The sequence below is a fragment of the Mytilus edulis genome, chromosome 10 (genome assembly GCF_963676685.1).
Source record: "Mytilus edulis chromosome 10, xbMytEdul2.2, whole genome shotgun sequence".
Classification (NCBI taxonomy): Eukaryota; Metazoa; Mollusca; class Bivalvia; order Mytilida; family Mytilidae; genus Mytilus; species Mytilus edulis.
In genome coordinates, this window is record NC_092353.1 from 45,145,214 (window position 1) to 45,166,190 (window position 20,977).

Below are 20,977 nucleotides of genomic sequence, written 5' to 3' on the forward strand. Positions count from 1 at the left end.
CAATAAGATGCTCTGTTTTCCTTTCAAGGTTTACCAGTGAGGTGTTAATAGAATTCGCACATTAAAAGTAAAATAAGAGCACAAAAATGTGCAAAAGATCAAATTTTTCGTGCTATACAAACTGAGCTAGGTGCGGTCGAGCTGTATTTATAAATGCATTTTTACTTACAGATATTAAAACTAAGCTATTGCAACTTATCATTTATCAAAACTGTGTATAGATTCAAGTATTTACACATGTGTGGTCGAAAGAGTTGGAAAGGAAAAGGGGTTACAGTTTGCACCCAAAAGCAGCATTTTGAAGTACTTATAAAGTATCGTATAAAAAGGCGATGAAGTATCATTGTGAATGAGACAAATCTGAATCAGATGATGATGTATTGCAAAGAAACGAAAAATGATACCTAAAAATACAGGTTGTGACTTTTTGTTTTGTATAAGAAATGTGTTTCATTATTAAATTTCTGATAGAATCTTACTGATGCAGCTTTTAAAATATAATTCAAAAACACTCTTAATATGAGGATTATAATTAGTAATTTTAAAGAAAGTTCTGCAATGAAGAAAAGTAAAAAAAAAAAACATGCAAGGGTATATTTATCAATTATTTTTTGATAGGAATTAAGTTTGAAGTTTTTGTTAATACAACTCAGGAAAGACATATTCAATTCTTAAGTTTGAAGACAAGGGTAATACGTCTAGCGCCACAAATAGACAAAATACATCGGGTAGCTTTTTGACTTGAAAATTAAGTGAAAATAAAAACGTCGAAAGTCTTATGTAGACGAAACGCGCGTCTGGCGTACTAAAAAGTAAAATCACAAAAATACTGAACTTAGAGGAAAATCAATTCGGAAAGTCCATAATCACATGGCAAAATCAAATAACAAAACGTATCAAAAATGAATGGACAAGAACTGTCATATTCCTGACTTGGTACAGGCATTTCAAATTTAGAAAAAATATAATTCTTGTACCTTTAATAACTATTGATAGTTACCAACTCCCCAAAAAATAAAAACTTTCCATAAATCATTATTCGGAGTGTTATTATACTGTCATCAATTAGAAATATATTTCAAAATGATACTACAAAATCTACGACTCTTCTTTCCTAATAAGGATTATATTGTTTGCTTGAGATCGTCAACCCTTAATGTCAAACTAAAAGTAAACATGTTCGAGGTTGTGTAAATTAAATTGAATTCTTCGCTTTTAACATTTAATTCTATTTCAATGTTTGTGTCATTTATATGCATCGTCGGTAGTAGCATGCAATGAAATTATTAAAATGCAATAACCATGTTATTTTTCAAAACTGTCCGATTTGATAAATATATTAGTTGACCGATTTATTTTCCTGACTTTTTTTTTCTCATCGTCTTCTTTAAATTTCTTTATTTAAGACATGGATACATATGTATATCTGATGTATTTAATAAAAACAAACAAATACGTTCATGATAAATATTTCATTTTCAATGAAAAATATTTTATTTTCAACACAAGTTGAAGGACAGTAATTATACTAGATTCCAAACAGTGGTTAAAAGCTACATGGAAATCCTTTATGCAGGTGTTGATTGTAAAAAATCTTTGGAGAAACTTAGAATCAAACTACCCATGAAATTCAGAAACATTTTGAATGTCAAATCATTGACACATTGCTCTGACTTTATCAAAAATGTCTAAGGCGATTTTCCAGGTAGCATAACTTTTTATTGGAATAAAACAAGTATTTTTACCTAAATTGTAATAAGATTACATGCAAAGACTGTATTTGAAAAGCTGTGAACATCATTGAACTATGGTTATAAATCATTGATGGTTATCTTTCATAACAATGATTGGATTTAACACATGAAAATATCAAGTCATTCTAAAAATATTTTCCGGGTTCATGAATGAAAAGAAATCGGTACTTTTGTCATTTTTGTTAAAAAAATATCCCTACAATAAATATCGCATAGCGTAAATATAATTTTTTTTTATAAGTTTTAAAATTTCGAATATGAGAAACAGATTAATAATGGAAAATATGCTACCCTGTAAATACGTTAGAAAGTAGATTTGCCTTAATGCATATTAAAATATAAAACCAATTCGATCATTTACTTTTTAAATTAATAGTTTAAACTATGTTTTCCCAAATCCTTTTGCCTCTTAATGTTGTTAAATATCGTTCGCCATTTTAATGATGATTTATAGGGCCATATTTTTTCCTCAAAATTGCATTTGTCACAGAAGAATATGATGACGTATTCAGTACGAGTAAATTACATAAAATTAAAATAAAGGTTAATGGGTGACATAATTTAAATGTCAATTCCTGAACTAGTAATTATCGATAATACCATCTACTAAGAAGGAGTAATTTCTTCAACATGGAGTGCCCCCTTTTAAGCTTTTGGTCCAAACCCTTATTGGCAAATTTCTCTGCTGGTGGACATTTAACCCAAAGTACATATCCGATTAGTTGCATACAATGTATGAAATGAGAAGATAAAAAGAATAATGACTTAAACTTCGCCCATTATATATACTGAACGTTTTGTTTCCAAAACTAGTGTGGTCATGGCCATACGCGTATACTCCAATCTCACATATGGTCATGAACATTTTAAAAATTCATGTTCATGCCTTAAAAAGACAATTGTAAAACAAAATCAGCCACCAATGAGACAGGAACACGAATAAAGACAACAGTAATGTTAACAAGTCATAAATCGAGTGAAAGAAGAAAAGTCCGGTTTATAGAAGAGGGGCGAATGATACCAGAGGGACAGTCAAACTCATAGATTGAAAATAAACGTTTAATTAACTGACAAGCCATGGTTTAAAAATAAAGAGATAAACAGACAAAAAATAGAACACAAAACACAACATAGAAAAATAAAGACTAAGCAACACGAACCCCAGAAAAAACCAGGGGTGATCTCAGGTGCTCAGGAAGGGTAAGCAGATCCTGCTCCACATGTGTCACCCGTCGTGTTAGTTATGTTATTACAAATCTGGTAAATAATCTTATTCGGTAGGTCGCATTCGTGAAAAGGGAAGGGTATTGTAGTTACGAACATATCCGATATCATCCGTGAAACGGTTATTCCATAACGGTCAACTCGTGATGGCCTCCGTAAAATTTACAAAGGAATGATTTCAACTTCATCATTTGGAACTCTTGGTTCAATAGCTTCCTTGTGAGCAGCAACCCTCTATCTAGGAAATCATTAATCTCGCTTTTTGGACTAACAAATATTTTTTTATAACTTATTAAGACTTATGTCATTAACTAAAAAAATGAAAACAAGACGTGATTAATTGCATGCGTTCGAAGAGCTGTCTGACTAAAAGTACATAAAGCAACATAGCAAAAATCAATCAAATCAAATTTAATTGATATTTAACTTATTAGTACTATTATATGATTTCAATGGACTATGAGGAAATGATAATATTAATTTACTCAAAATCCCTTCCTGCAGTGGCAATAACCATAACAACTCATTGTACATTACAGTACAAACACATATTTCAACCACCCTTATGACACTTTTCAGTTTCTAAGGACTTGCATATATACAAAACACTTTGACAAAACGAATGATTACTAGTAATCTATTAAGTAAACAGATAATTCATACGTCTGTATTTTTTTCTAGAAGTTGTCCATATTGCTATTAATTGGCATTAAATCTTGAAGCTGGTGTTTGTAAGATATTTTGCTAGAGAACATCGTTCCATGAGGGATTATTATGTTTAATTTGCTGGGATTTCTACAACTCTATTGACGCATTAAAACACAATAATCGTCATCCAGTTTTCGTCAGAAAATAGTTAGTATTGTTTATAATGTCATCGAGACCTTATCAGTCTTATTTTCATTCCGTTTGATCAATAAATCATTGTATAATAAGTATTTTCTAGCCTGTAAACACAGACACTCATGACATTTAATTTCTGGTAGGGTTATAACCGACGAAAGAAACATTTCCATTTCCTGATACAAGGACAGTACAGTCCTTGAATTATATGGTTTACCAACAACTTCAAAAACAATATCTTCTTAATTTGAAGCCAATCATAATAAAGTATTATCATAAAGAATAGGTTGCACGTCGTCTGTGTAGAATGCAATTTTGAATAAAATTGATATTCCAGATGCGCCTCTAAAGGCAGTAAAATCGGTACCATTTATCTTTTTTTATTATCCAATAAGGAACAAAATAGTTTTACTGTAATTAATAAGTTGTATCTATTAATTTACATTGTAAACATTCAGAACCAAACATTTTGTCAGCTTAAAATGATAATGTTTGGTAAGCAGTAAAACACAATCAAAAGAACAAAAACTATGTTGGCCTGATCTATTGATAACTTTGCCAGAGGGAGTTGTAATCCTAGTTTTGAATCAATTAAAATGTTCATCAGCTATATGTGAACATACGAAATGAATACGTTTAAACTATGTATAACAACTAAAATATTATTTGTGGTCAAATAAAGTCTACTTCATAATAAAGCCGCATCTAATCAGATGCATATCGTCATCTTATTGTGATTAAATCTAAACGCTGAATGATAACTTTATATTCGACTAATGAGTTTGGATGTCTCTTTGCTAGATGTCGCTTCTATCTTATACAACATTTTGACTGCATGCTATTCCGTGCGAAAAATGCTTTGAGAAATTTTTTCCAGTTTTTTTTCTCTCTAAATTATGCAATTCTTAATTAGTTGTAATTGGTTTTGTAATTTCCTTTTTAACTTATTTTTTTTCTTTTTTCTTATGTTATACTGTTACACCACTGTCCCAGATTATTCAGAGGATTTGTACTCTCAATATACTTCTATCCTGGCACCTTTTGAACGTGCCTATCCCAAGTCAGAGGTTTGAAATTTATTGAATTTCGTTATTTGCTATATATAATATTTAATATTTCGTTCATTGTTATGTTCATAACTTAGGGCTCTAGTTTTCTTGTTTGAAATTGTTATATTTGTCACTTCAGGCCTATTACAGCTGACTAGGCGGTATGGAGTTAACTAATTATTCAAGGCCATACCATGACCTATAGTTTGTACCCCCACTGTCATTTAGTCTTTGGTGGGCAGTTGCATCGTTGGCAATCATTCCGCATTTTCTTATTTTCAGAGTTACATCCTATTTAGGGACGAAGGATACAGTCATTTTAAAATAACGTTGTGATTAAGAGGATACTGAAATATTATCTTCATTATTGTTCAGAGAAAGACAATTGATATGGGTTTCATGAAGAACTTATCTGAACCTCTTTTGAAAGTTCCAAAATTATAAAACAATAACAACGTCAATGAGGTTTTAACATGACTTCTTTCAGACTTTTAAATTCTTTATTACGACTTATTTCCGTATTCTTTAAAATGTTTTATACACTTATATTTTGCCTTTTTCAAGATGTTGTACTTGTGCAATTCTTACATTTTTATCATAAAATTTATATTTAGTCATAAAGTCATAAAGAGATTTTAGATATAAATCTTAGGAAAAAAAATCAGTCCTTCAATTTGTGTTTGCTATCTATAGCTCTCCTGCTTTCTTTTGCTGATTTCTGATTTCTGCTGAACAATATTAATTCCTTAAAAATCGTATCAAGATTCATGTGTTCTGTCCAATTTTTCTCTTCTATGAAATTTCCATTGAAAAATTGCGTCGTACAGAAATATTTATTCGAAAGAAAAAGACAACAAATACAACCATCTGTAAGTACTAATATCAAATCAATGACTTCACTGACAATATCACAAAAAGAATAACCAACGATTCAAGGTTCGTAATATTTGTGAAACAGTAATGCTTTGCAATCAGAGATACTCATTTATTTTCAGCACAATCACGCGAAAATTATATTTTATAGTATAAAGATAAATGCTACTTACAAGAGAAGTAATAATAAGTGTATACCCATGTACATTGACCAACTGCTTAGGAAATGTTGATGATGTTGTTATCTATTCGTCAAGGTGTCATCTGCTATTAAATCAATGTTATCTTCACGTAGTTGAAACGAATTATATATTTGACTTTTTTATGTTTTGTTGTCTATTTCTTTTGTTTTTGTTAAGCTTAATATTACTGTATTATAACATGATATGTATGCAGGTTTATCACAAAAGAGGGACGAAAGATACAAAAGGGACAGTCAAAGTCATAAATCTAAAACAAACTGACAACGCCATGGCTAAAAATGAAAAAGACAAACAGAAAAACAATAGTACACACGACACAACATAGAAAACTAAAGAATAAACAACACGAACCCCACCAAAAACTAGGGGTGATCTCAGGTGCTCCGGAAGGGTGAGCAGATCCTGCTCCACATGTGGCACCCGTCGTGTTGGTTATGTGATTACAAATCCGGTAAATAGTCTAATTCGGTAGGTCATATTCATAAAAGGGAAGGGGATTGTAGTTACGACATAAGGAACATATCCGATATCATTTGTGAAACAAATTATGTCTATGGTTGTCAGTTCTATTCCGCACACAATAAAGTAAACTACAGACTGAGCAACACGAACTTCAACAAAAACGGGAAATGATATGCAGATCCTGCCACACACGTGGCATCAGTCGCGCGTTGCTTGTGTTAATACAAACTTTTTCTTCTTCTTCGGAAAGCCACCCTATTTGCAGGTTGACCACATTAAAAATATCTTAGTTTTAGATAATTTTTTTTAAATGCGTTTTTATTTATGAAATATTAAAAAATTGTTAGGTTTAATTATGTAACTTTGTTTTAGTAAAACAAAAATACTAAGGATGAAAGGTAAAACTTGTATTTACTCTGTACCCGGTGATAAATCTAATAAGGTAAATCACATTCGGGAAAAAGGGCACGGAATCGTAATTACGATAATTGGAGCATATCCGTTATCTTTACTTGCCTTACAAGTATTGCATTTCTTTCTTTGAAATTGTGAAAGGTTAAATCGAATACCGAGAAATTTGCATTGCTTGTAAAATATACGAGATTTTAGAGTCACTCTAATATTACAGAACTTATGTACGAAAAGTTAAAATTATTGGCGATAATAGTACCAGATACAGGGCTTTGTTATAAATGAATCCTTAGATTTGTTTATATCGAGTAGTAATGAAAACGGAGAAGAAGTCATTTTATTGAGATAGGGTAATGAAAATCGAAAACAAGTTCGTCATTTGATCATAAGAATTACTCCGCCACATGATAGATCACATATTAATATATCAAATTTATAAATAGATAGTAGAACAACAAGGATAAATAGACAGAAAGTACGAAATGGACTTAGTAGATACTATCCTTATTCATTTGTTCACTTCCCAGGAATAGCTTTACACCCATTATGGTAGAGCGAAAAGAAAGAACCCATAACACAAAATACCAAAACACACAAACGACAGTTGACGACAACCGTTCAGAGTTTAATAAAGTCAGCAGTAGTATACCACTGTTCAAAGTCATGAATCGATTGAGAGAAAACGAATCCGGGTTACAAACCAAAACCGAGGAAACGCTTCAACTATAAGAGGAAACAACGGAACAATAGAAACACTGAAGTGCAACACAAACCAACGCTAACCCACATAGAAACGGACTATTTTCCATCTTTCTGACTTAGTACAGGACAATTCAAGAACAAATGTTAGGTTGATTTAAAGTTTGTTTTTCGAATGACAACTGACGACAACATTTCGGAGTGTGAGGTTTTGATTTTATTTTTGATTATTTTAAGAAAGAAAAAATATTTTCAGATGTTTTTATGCATACAAGAATGCACACAATAAGCTTTGTGCAAACTTATCCATATTCTGGATAATATAATTTCCTCATGATTTTGTATTCAAAATAAGCGGTATACGAATAATTATTAATGTTCGTAATGTGTTGGAAAATGTTGCCTTTAGTTCTAACTGCAATCTTATATTGTGGTGATATATATATATATATAGAATGCGTCCTATATTTTGCTAAATGATTTGCTACTTAAAACATTCTAATGATAATAAAGATAGTTGTATATTTTATTCATCGTTGAGGAAACTAGATCAACAGGTTCCCATTTCCTCATGATCACATATTCAATAGTTTAAACAGCGGTCGTAAAATTCTACACTTAAGTGTAGCCAATATTCGTTTTCAATAACACAATTTAATAGTTTTCACACAAAAAATAATTGCCATTCAAGCTGAAATTCTCTGCAACACATACAGAATCAAATGTTGCAAGTGGGCTTTTGTTAGCGTTGTTATATTTCCTAAGCGTTTCCATATCCTGACATGATGCATTATTAAAATGTTTACAAAACATTTGACTTTCGATACTTGGTCTTGTTTTGTTACTTGAGCAACTTTTATGACGACACAAATAATGCAGACGTCCATCAGAGTGCGCATGCGAACCACTTTCGGAAGACGATCCATTCGATGCCTTCAATAGTGAATCTTTGGTTGATGGCTGAATGTTTGGAAGAAGTCTTTGTTGAGATGCTGTACGATATTTAGGTCCGTACACGGTATTCATTCTAACTTGTTTCTGTTGAAACATATATCTCATTTCACTAGGCGTACTTGAAGCTGGATCGTTTTTACTTCTAAATATGGCTTTTAGTTTATAAAATGTAGGAAACTTATCAAGATCTATACAGCATCTACAAAACGTTCTTTTGAAAGCATATCTGAACTTTCGTGATAACAGGTTGTATAATATAGGATTTACTGTCGAGCTTACAAAATATAAAACTCCTGAAAAGAAAACGATAATATAATATCATTAAAAGTATTAATACAATATAATACATAAGTTCACATTTATCTGGAAATCGTTACACAAGAACATATAAGTGTTTGTACGAGTATCGTCAAAGTCTTAAAATTTTCCTCGTAAAAAAAGTTAATGCCAAACAATTGCTTTCTTCAAGCGATTATGTTACTATTGATTGGTGGAATATACCTTTCCATTAATAATATATATCTATGAAAATCAAATATTTACTGATCTACAGATCTGCTATCTCGGATAAAATTACCCTTCTTTACGTGTCTTAAAAAAGCTAACGACTGTAGAGAAAATTAAATCAGCAAATCAGTTTGATTTTTGGTCCTCAATGCCCTTTCACTTTGTACGTGTTTGGCTTTCGAACTATTTATGTCTGAGCGATACTGATGAGTCTTTAATATCAAACGTACCAAATTATAAGGCTAGTAACTTTGATATCTAATTGAACTTGATTGTTTTTATTTAATGAATTCCTAATTTTAAAATATTATTAGCTCGACAATTATTCGACAACCGTTTATTTGATTGAGAATGTAGGATACCCACTAGATTGTTCTAGTTTGTTGTCTCAATGACCTGCACACATATGTTTTATTCATGTACAAAGCCATAACCGACCAAAAATAGAAGTTTAATTTGCTTCAACATCAATGGATTTGTAATTGATACCACTTTATTTTAATCGTTATATTATCGATTTGTTCATTAATAATGACACTTACAAAAATGTTTCTCATTTTATTTTTATTCCATGGATAAATACTTTGAACTTTGCGCATGATCTCGTTTGCCCTTTGCTATATATAGCACTCCCTTATCTAAATAACAGCCCCAAAATACCTGTGATTTATAAAAGGATAATGTGTTCAAGCTCGCTATCAGTATATGCATATTCTTTGTGATTTGTGTTCTGTTTTCAGCAATAAAGACAATAATATTATTTTTTTAATGTTCAAGATCGAATTGTATTGCCCTCCTTGCACTGGATTAAAAATCAAAGTAGAATGAAGCAACAAGTGCATGAACTAAAACATATTTACGCGACTGAAGACGGTTAGCATTGTTAGACACTATTTGATTTCCGTTTATTTCTTATTTGTTTAGTAAAATGAAATATATTGTCTTGTTTTTTTTTAAATTCATAGTATCAGCGCATAAGAATAACAACAACGAGACGACCTCTCGACAAGATCAATTTATCAAATAGTCATCTATTTTTTTCCATTTTTGCATATACGAAAAGATTAACATTAGACAATTAGACATATACGATTAAGATCTTCTAAGATCTATCGCATAACATGGCATTGTAAGACCTTAAAATGCATCCATGGTTTACAGCGATTTTCCTTGTGACGATTAGCCCTTTCTCCCTTTAAATCATAATAGTGATTAAACATGTTTTAATATCAAAACAATGTTCGAAGAGCTGTCTGACTCAAAGTACATAAAGCATCATAGCAAAATCAATCAAATCAAATTAAATTTATATTTAACCTATTAGTACTATTTATGATTTCAATGGACTGTTATTTGATAAAATTGATTTGGAGTTGTCCATATTGCTATTAATTGGCATTAAATCTTGAAGCTGGTGTTTGTAAGATATTTTGCTTGAGAATCATCGTTCCATGGGGGATTTTTCTGTTTAATTTGCTAAAATTTCTACAACTCTATTGAGGCATGAAAACACAATAATCGTCATCCCGTTTTCGTCAGAAAATAGTAAGTATTGTTTATAATGTCATCGAGACCTTATCAGTCTTATTTTCATTCCGTTTGGTCAATAAATCATTGTATAATAAGTATTTTCTATCCTGTAAACACAGACACTCATGACATTTAATTTCTGGTAGGGTTAATAACCGACGAAACTGTTCATTAAGAAACATTTGCATATCCTGATACAAGGACAGTACAGTCCTAGAACTATATTGATTACCAACAACTTTAAAAACAATATATGCTTAACTTGAAGCCAATCATAATAAGGTATTATCTTAAAGAATATGTTGCACGTCGTCTGTGTAGAATGCAATCTTGAATAAAATTTATATTCCGCATGCACCTCTAAAGGCAATAAAATCGGTACCATTTATCTTTATTTATAATCCAATAAGGAACAAATTAGTTTTACTGTAAGTAATAAGTTGTATCAACTAATTTACATTGTAAACATTCAGAACCAAACATTTTATCAGCTTAAATGATGATGTTTGGTAAGTAGTATAACACAATAAAAAAATAAAAAAAATGTTGGCCTGATCTATTGATAACTTTGCCAGAGGGAGTTGTAATCCTAGTTTTTAATCAATTAAAATGTTCATCAGCTGTGAACTCGTAAAATGAATACGTTTAAACTATGTATAACAACTGAAATATTATCTGTGGTCAAATAAAGTCTACTTCATAATAAAGCCGCATCTAATCAGATGCATATCGTCATCTTATTGTGATAAAATCTAAAACACTGAATGATAACTTTATATTCGACTGATGAGTTTGAATGTCTTTTTGCTAGCTGTCGCCTCTATCTTATACAACATTTTGACTGCTGGCTATTCCGTGCGAAAAATGCTTTGAGAAATGTTTTCCAGTTTTTTTTCTCTTTAAATTATGCAATTCTTAATTAGTTGTAATTGGCTTTGTAATTTCCTTTTTAACTTATTTTTTCTTTTTTCTTATGTTATACTGTTACACTACTGTCCCAGATTATTCGGAGGATTTGCACCCTCAATATACTTCTATCCTGGCACCTTTCGTACGTGCCTATCCCAAGTCAAAGGCCTGAAATTTATTGAATGTCGTTATTTGCTATATATAATATTTAATATTTCGTTCATTGTTATGTTCATAACTTAGGGCTTTAGTTTTCTTGTTTGAAATTGTTATATTTGTCACTTCGGGCCTATTACAGCTGACTAGGCGGTATGGAGTTAATTATTAAAGGCCATACCATGACCTATTGTTTGTACCTCCAATGTCATTTAGTCTGGTGGACAGTTACCTCGTTGGCAATCATTCTGCATTTTCTTATTTTCAGAGTTACATCCTATCTAGGTACGAAGGGTTAAATCATTTTAAAATCACGTTGTGATTAAGAGGATACTGAAATATTATCTTTATTATTGTTCAGAGAAAGACAATTGATATAGGTTTCATGAAGAAATTATCTGAACCTCTTTTGAAAGTTCCAAAATTATAAAACAATAACAACGTCAATGAGATTTTTACATGACATCTTTCAGACTTTTGAATTCTTTATTACGACTTTTTTCCATATTCTTTAAAATGTTTTATACACTTATATTTTGCCTTTTTCAAGATGTTGTACTTGTGCAATTCTTACACTTTTATCATAAAGTTTATATTTAGTCATAAAGTCATAAAGAGATATTAGATATATCTTACGAAAAAAAATCAGTCCTTCAATTTGTGTTTGCTATCTATAGCTTTCCTGCTTTCTTTTGCTGATTTCTGATTTCTGCTGAACAATATTAATTCCTTAAACATGTCATCAATCGTATCAAGATTTGTGTTTTCTGTCCAATTTTTCTCTTCTACGAAATTTCCATTGACGAAATTGCGTAGTACAGAAATATTAATTCGAAAGAAAAAGTAATAAATACAACCATCTGTAAGTACTAATATCAAATTAATGACTTCACTGACAATATCACAAAACGAATAATCAACGTTTCAAAGTTCGTAGTATTTGTAAAACAGTAATGCTTTGCAATCAGAGATACGCATTTATTTTCAGCACAATAACGCGAAATGATATTTTATAGTATTAAGATAAATGCTACTTACAAGAGAAGTAATACTAAAGTAGATACACATGTACATTGACCAACTGTTAATGAAATGTTGATGATGTATTTATCTATTCGTCATGGTGTCATCTGCTATTAAATCAATGTTATCTTAACGTAGTTGAAACAAATTATATATTTGACTTTTTGATGTTTTGTTGTCTAATTCTTTTGTTTTTGTTAAGCTTAATTTTACTGATTTATAACATGATATATATGCAGTTTTATCACAAATTATTTCTATGGTTGTCAGTTCTATTCCGCACACATCAAAGAGAACTGCAGACTGAGCAACACGAACTTCAACAAAAACGGGAAATGGTAAGCAGATCCTGCCCGCACGAAATACAAATTTCTATCTTCCTGACTTGGTACAGGACATCTAAAGAACAATGTTAGATTTATTTTAAGTTTGATTTTGGAAAGACAGCTGAAGACCACCGTTCGGAGTTTAAGGTTTTGAGTTCTATATTTTGTACGAAAGATAAACTTTTTTAGATGTTTCAATGCACACAACATTGCACAAAGTGATCTATGTCAAACTTATCCTTACACTGGATATTAGAATGTTCTCATGATTTTTGTTGAAGTCAATATAGTGGTATATGAATAATTATTAATATGTCGGAAAATTCTGCCTTTGGTATTTATCCCTTTAGTTCTAACTTAATCTAATATTGTGGTGATATATATATAAAATGCGTCCTATATATTGCTAAATAATTTGCTACTTAAGATATTAAATGATAAGAAAGATAGTTGTATAATTTATTCATCGTTGAGGAAACTAGATCAACAGGTCCCCGTTTCATCATGATCACATATTCTATAATTTAAACGGCGGTCGTGAAATTCAACACTTAGGCGCAACCACTATTCTTTTTCAATAACACAATTTAATAGTTTTCACACAAAAAATTATTGCCCTTCAAGCTGACATTCTCTGCAACACATACAGAATCAAATGTCGCAAGTGGGCTTTTGTTAGCATTATTAGATATCCTAGGCGTTTCCATATCCTGACATGATGCATGGTTAAAATGTTTACAAAACATTTGACTTTCGATACTTAGTCTTGTTCTGTTACTTGAGCAACTTTTATGACGACACAAATAATGCAAACGTCCATCAGAGTGCGCATGCGAACCACTTTCGGAAAACGATCCATTCGATGCCTTCAATAGTGAATCTTTGGTTGATAGCTGAATGTTTGGAAGAAGTCTTTGTCGAGATGCTGTACGATTTTTAGGTACATACACGGTATTCATTTTAACTTGTTTCTGTGGAAACATATATCTCATTCCACTAGGCGTACTTGAAGCTGGATCGTTTTTACTTCTAAATATGGCTTTTAGTTTATAAAATGTAGGAAACTTATCAAGATCTATACAGCATCTACAAAACGTTCTTTTGAAAACATATCTGAACTTTCGTGATAACAGGTTGTATAATATAGGATTACTGTCGAGCTTACAAAATATAAAACTCCTGAAAAGAAAACGATAATATTATGTCATTAAAAGTATAAATATAATATAATACGTAAGTTCACATTTATCTGGGAAACGTTACACAAGAACATATAAGTGCCTGTACGAGAATCGTAAAGTCTTCAAATTTTCCCCGTATAAACTTAATGCGAAACAATTGCTTTCTTTAAGCGATTATGTTACTATTGATTGGTGGAATATACCTTTCCATTAATAATATATATCTATGAAAATCAAATATTAACTGATATACAGATCTGCTATCTCGGATAAAAATACCCTTCTATAAGTGTCTTAAAAAAAGCTTACGTCTGTAGAGAAAACTAAATCAGCAAATCCTCAATGCCCTCTCACTTTGTACTTGTTTGGCTTTCGAACTATTTCTGTCTGAGCGATACTGATGAGTCTTTAATATCAAACGTATCAAATTATAAGGCTAGTACCTTTGATATCTTATTGAACTTGCTTGTTTTTATTTAATAAATTCCTAATTTTAAAATATTATTAGCTCGACATTTATACGACAACCGTTTATTTGCTTGAGACTGTAGGTTACCCACTAGATTGTTCTAGTTTTTTTTTGTCTCAATGACTTACACATATGTGTTTTATTCATGTACAAAGCCAAAAGCGACCAAAAATAGCAGTTTAATTTGCTTCAAAATCAAAGGATTTTTAATTGATACCCCTTTATTTTTAATTGATACAACTTTATTTTAATCGTTATATTATCGATTCGTTCATTAACAATGACTCTTACAAAAATGTTTCTCATTTTTTTTTATTCAATGGATAAATACTTTGAACTTTGCGCACGGTCTCGTTTGCCCTTTGCTATATATAGCACTACCTTATCTAAATAACAGCCCCAAAATACCTGTGATTTATAAAAGGATAATGTTTTCAAGCTCGCTATTAGTATATGCATATTCTTTGTGATTTGTGTTCTGTTTTCAGCAATAAAGACAATATTGATTTTTTTTAATGTTCAAGATCGAATTGTATTGCCCTCCCTGCATTGGACTACAAATCAAAGTAGGATGAAGCAACAAGTGCATGAAATAAAACATGTTTACGCGACTGCAGACGGTTAACATTGTTAGACACTATGTGATTTCCGTTTTTTTTTTATTTGTTTAGAATGAAATATATTGTCTTGTTTTTTAAATTCATAGTAGGAGCGCATACGAATAAAAACAACGAGACGACCTCTCGACAAGATCAATTTATCAAATAGTCATCTATTTTTTCCATTTTTGCATATACGAAAAGATTAACATTAGACAATTAGACACATACGATTAAGATCTTCTAAGATCTATCGCATAACATGGCATTGTAAGACCTTAAAATGCATCCATGGTTTACAGCAACTTTCCTTGTGACGATTTCTCCCTTTAAATCATAATAGTGATTAAACATGTTTTAATATCAAAACAATGTTCGAAGAGCTGTCTGACTCAAAGTACATAAAGCATCATAGCAAAATCAATCAAATCAAATTAAATTTATATTTAACCTATTAGTACTATTTATGATTTCAATGGACTATGAGTTATTTGATAAAATTGATTTACTGAAAATCCCTTCCCGCATTGGCAATAACCATAACAATGAGCATATATATAAAACATTTTGACAAAACGAATGATAACTAATAATCTATTAAGTAAACAGATAATTCATACGTCTGTATTTTTTCTAGAAGTTGTCCGTATTGCTATTAATTGGCATTAAATCTTGAAGCTGGTGTTTGTAAGATATTTTGCTTGAGAATCATCGTTCCATGGGGGATTTTTCTGTTTAATTTGCTAAAATTTCTACAACTCTATTGAGGCATGAAAACACAAAAATCGTCATCCCGTTTTCGTCAGAAAATAGTAAGTATTGTTTATAATGTCATCGAGACCTTATCAGTCTTATTTTCATTCCGTTTGGTCAATAAATCATTGTATAATAAGTATTTTCTATCCTGTAAACACAGACACTCATGACATTTAATTTCTGGTAGGGTTAATAACCGACGAAACTGTTCATTAAGAAACATTTGCATATCCTGATACAAGGACAGTACAGTCCTAGAACTATATTGATTACCAACAACTTTAAAAACAATATATGCTTAACTTGAAGCCAATCATAATAAAGTATTATCTTAAAGAATATGTTGCACGTCGTCTGTGTAGAATGCAATCTTGAATAAAATTTATATTCCGCATGCACCTCTAAAGGCAATAAAATCGGTACCATTTATCTTTATTTATAATCCAATAAGGAATAAATTAGTTTTCTGTAATTAATAAGTTGTATCAACTAATTTACATTGTAAACATTCAGAACCAAACATTTTATCAGCTTAAATGATGATGTTTGGTAAGTAGTATAACACAATAAAAAAATAAAAAAAATGTTGGCCTGATCTATTGATAACTTTGCCAGAGGGAGTTGTAATCCTAGTTTTTAATCAATTAAAATGTTCATCAGCTGTGAACTCGTAAAATGAATACGTTTAAACTATGTATAACAACTGAAATATTATCTGTGGTCAAATAAAGTCTACTTCATAATAAAGCCGCATCTAATCAGATGCATATCGTCATCTTATTGTGATAAAATCTAAACACTGAATGATAACTTTATATTCGACTGATGAGTTTGAATGTCTTTTTGCTAGCTGTCGCCTCTATCTTATACAACATTTTGACTGCTGGCTATTCCGTGCGAAAAATGCTTTGAGAAATGTTTTCCAGTTTTTTTTCTCTTTAAATTAAGCAATTCTTAATTAGTTGTAATTGGCTTTGTAATTTCCTTTTTAACTTATTTTTTCTTTTTTCTTATGTTATACTATTACACTACTGTCCCAGATTATTCGGAGGATTTGCACCCTCAATATACTTCTATCCTGGCACCTTTCGTACGTGCCTATCCCAAGTCAAAGGCCTGAAATTTATTGAATGTCGTTATTTGCTATATATAATATTTAATATTTCGTTCATTGTTATGTTCATAACTTAGGGCTTTAGTTTTCTTGTTTGAAATTGTTATATTTGTCACTTCGGGTCTATTACAGCTGACTAGGCGGTATGGAGTTAGTTATTAAAGGCCATACCATGACCTATTGTTTGTACCTCCAATGTCATTTAGTCTGGTGGACAGTTACCTCGTTGACAATCATTCCGCATTTCTTATTTTCAGAGTTACATCCTATTTAGGGACGAAGGGTAAAATCGTTTTAATAACACGTTGTGATTAAGAGGATACTGGAATACTATCTTTATTATTGTTCAGTTCAAAGAGAAAGACAATTGATATGGGTTTCATGAAGAACTTATCTTAACCTCTTTTGAAAGTTCCAAAATTATAAAACAATAACAACGTCAATGAGATTTTTACATGACATCTTTCAGACTTTTGAATTCTTTATTACGACTTTTTTCCATATTCTTTAAAATGTTTTATACACTTATATTTTGCCTTTTTCAAGATGTTGTACTTGTGCAATTCTTACACTTTTATCATAAAGTTTATATTTAGTCATAAAGTCATAAAGAGATATTAGATATATCTTACGAAAAAAAATCAGTCCTTCAATTTGTGTTTGCTATCTATAGCTTTCCTGCTTTCTTTTGCTGATTTCTGATTTCTGCTGAACAATATTAATTCCTTAAACATGTCATCAATCGTATCAAGATTTGTGTTTTCTGTCCAATTTTTCTCTTCTACGAAATTTCCATTGACGAAATTGCGTAGTACAGAAATATTAATTCGAAAGAAAAAGTAATAAATACAACCATCTGTAAGTACTAATATCAAATTAATGACTTCACTGACAATATCACAAAACGAATAATCAACGTTTCAAAGTTCGTAGTATTTGTAAAACAGTAATGCTTTGCAATCAAAGATACGCATTTATTTTCAGCACAATAACGCGAAATGATATTTTATAGTATTAAGATAAATGCTACTTACAAGAGAAGTAATACTAAAGTAGATACACATGTACATTGACCAACTGTTAATGAAATGTTGATGATGTATTTATCTATTCGTCATGGTGTCATCTGCTATTAAATCAATGTTATCTTAACGTAGTTGAAACAAATTATATATTTGACTTTTTGATGTTTTGTTGTCTAATTCTTTTGTTTTTGTTAAGCTTAATTTTACTGATTTATAACATGATATGTATGCAGTTTTATCACAAATTATTTCTATGGTTGTCAGTTCTATTCCGCACACATCAAAGAGAACTACAGACTGAGCAACACGAACTTCAACAAAAACGGGAAATGGTAAGCAGATCCTGCCCGCACGAAATACAAATTTCTATCTTCCTGACTTGGTACAGGACATCTAAAGAACAATGTTAGATTTATTTTAAGTTTGATTTTGGAAAGACAGCTGAAGACCACCGTTCGGAGTTTAAGGTTTTGAGTTCTATATTTTGTACGAAAGATAAACTTTTTTAGATGTTTCAATGCACACAACATTGCACAAAGTAATCTATGTCAAACTTATCCTCACACTGGATATTAGAATTTTCTCATGATTTTTGTTGAAGTCAATATAGTGGTATATGAATAATTATTAATATGTCGGAAAATTCTGCCTTTGGTATTTATCCCTTTAGTTCTAACTTAATCTAATATCGTGGTGATATATATATAAAATGCGTCCTATATATTGCTAAATAATTTGCTACTTAAGATATTAAATGATAAGAAAGATAGTTGTATAATTTATTCATCGTTGAGGAAACTAGATCAACAGGTCCCCGTTTCATCATGATCACATATTCTATAATTTAAACGGCGTTCGTGAAATTCAACACTTAGGCGCAACCACTATTCTTTTTCAATAACACAATTTAATAGTTTTCACACAAAACATTATTGCCCTTCAAGCTGACATTCTCTGCAACACATACAGAATCAAATGTCGCAAGTGGGCTTTTGTTAGCGTTACCAGATTTCCTAAGCGTTTCCATATCCTGACATGATGCATTATTAAAATGTTTACAAAACATTCGACTTTCGATACTTGCAAATAATGCAAACATCCATCAGAGTGCGCATGCGAACCACTTTCGGAAGACGATCCATTCGATGCCTTCAATAGTGAATCTCTGTTTGATGGCTGAATGTTTGAAGAAGTCTTTGTTGAGATGCTGTCCGATTTTAAGGTCCGTACACAGTATTCATTCTAACTTGTTTCTGTGGAAACATATATCTCATTCCACTAGGCGTACTTGAAACTGGATCGTTTTTACTTCTAAATATGGCTTTTAGGTTATAAAATGTAGGAAACTTATCAAGATCTATACAGCATCTACAAAACGTTCTTTTGAAAGCATATCTGAACTTTCGTGATAACAGGTTGTATAATATAGGATTTACTGTCGAGCTTACAAAATATAAAACTCCTGAAAAGAAAACGATAATATAATGTCATTAAAAGTATAAATATAATATAATACGTAAGTTCACATTTATCTGGAAAACGTTACACAAGAACATATAAGTGTTTGTACGAGCATCGTACTTCAAATTTTCCCCGTATAAAGTTAATGCGAAACAATTGCTTTCTTCAAGCGATTATGTTCCTGTTACTGTTTATTGGTGGAATATACCTTTCTATTAATATTATATATCTATGAAAATCAAATATTTACTGATCTACAGATCTGCTATCTCTGATAAAAATACCCTTCTATAAATGTCTTATACGCCTGTAGAGAAAATTAAATCAGCAAATCAGTTTGATTTTGGGTCCTCAAAGCCTTTTTCACTTTGTACTTGTTTGGCTTTCGAACTATTTCTGTCTGAGCGATACTGATGGGTCTTTTATATCAAACGGATCAAATTATAAGGCTAGTACCTTTGATATCATCGTTCCATGGGGGATTTTTCTGTTAAATTTGCTAAAATTTCTACAACTCTATTGAAGCATGAAAACACAATAATCGTCATCCCGTTTTCGTCGGAAAATAGTAAGTATTGTTTATAATGTCATCGAGACCTTATCAGTCTTATTTTCATTCCGTTTGGTCAATAAATCATTGTATAATAAGTATTTTCTATCCTGTAAACACAGACACTCATGACATTTAATTTCTGGTAGGGTTAATAACCGACGAAACAGTTCATTAAGAAACATTTGCATATCCTGATACAAGGACAGTACAGTCCTTGAACTATATTGATTACCAACAACTTTAAAAACAATATATGCTTAACTTGAAGCCAATCATAATAAAGTATTATCTTAAAGAATATGTTGCACGTCGTCTGTGTAGAATGCAATCTTGAATAAAATTTATATTCCGCATGCACCTCTAAAGGCAATAAAATCGGTACCATTTATCTTTATTTATAATCCAATAAGGAACAAATTAGTTTTACTGTAATTAAAAAGTTGTATCAACTAATTTACATTGTAAACATTCAGAACCAAACATTTTATCAGCTTAAATGATGATGTTTGGTAAGTAGTATAACACAATAAAAAAATAAAAAAAATGTTGGCCTGATCTATTGATAACTTTGCCAGAGGGAGTTGTAATCCTAGTTTTTAATCAATTAAAATGTTCATCAGCTGTGAACTCGTAAAATGAATACGTTTAAACTATGTATAACAACTGAAATATTATCTGTGGTCAAATAAAGTCTACTTCATAATAAAGCCGCATCTAATCAGATGCATATCGTCATCTTATTGTGATAAAATCTAAACACTGAATGATAACTTTATATTCGACTGATGAGTTTGAATGTCTTTTTGCTAGCTGTCGCCTCTATCTTATACAACATTTTGACTGCTGGCTATTCCGTGCGAAAAATGCTTTGAGAAATGTTTTCCAGTTTTTTTTCT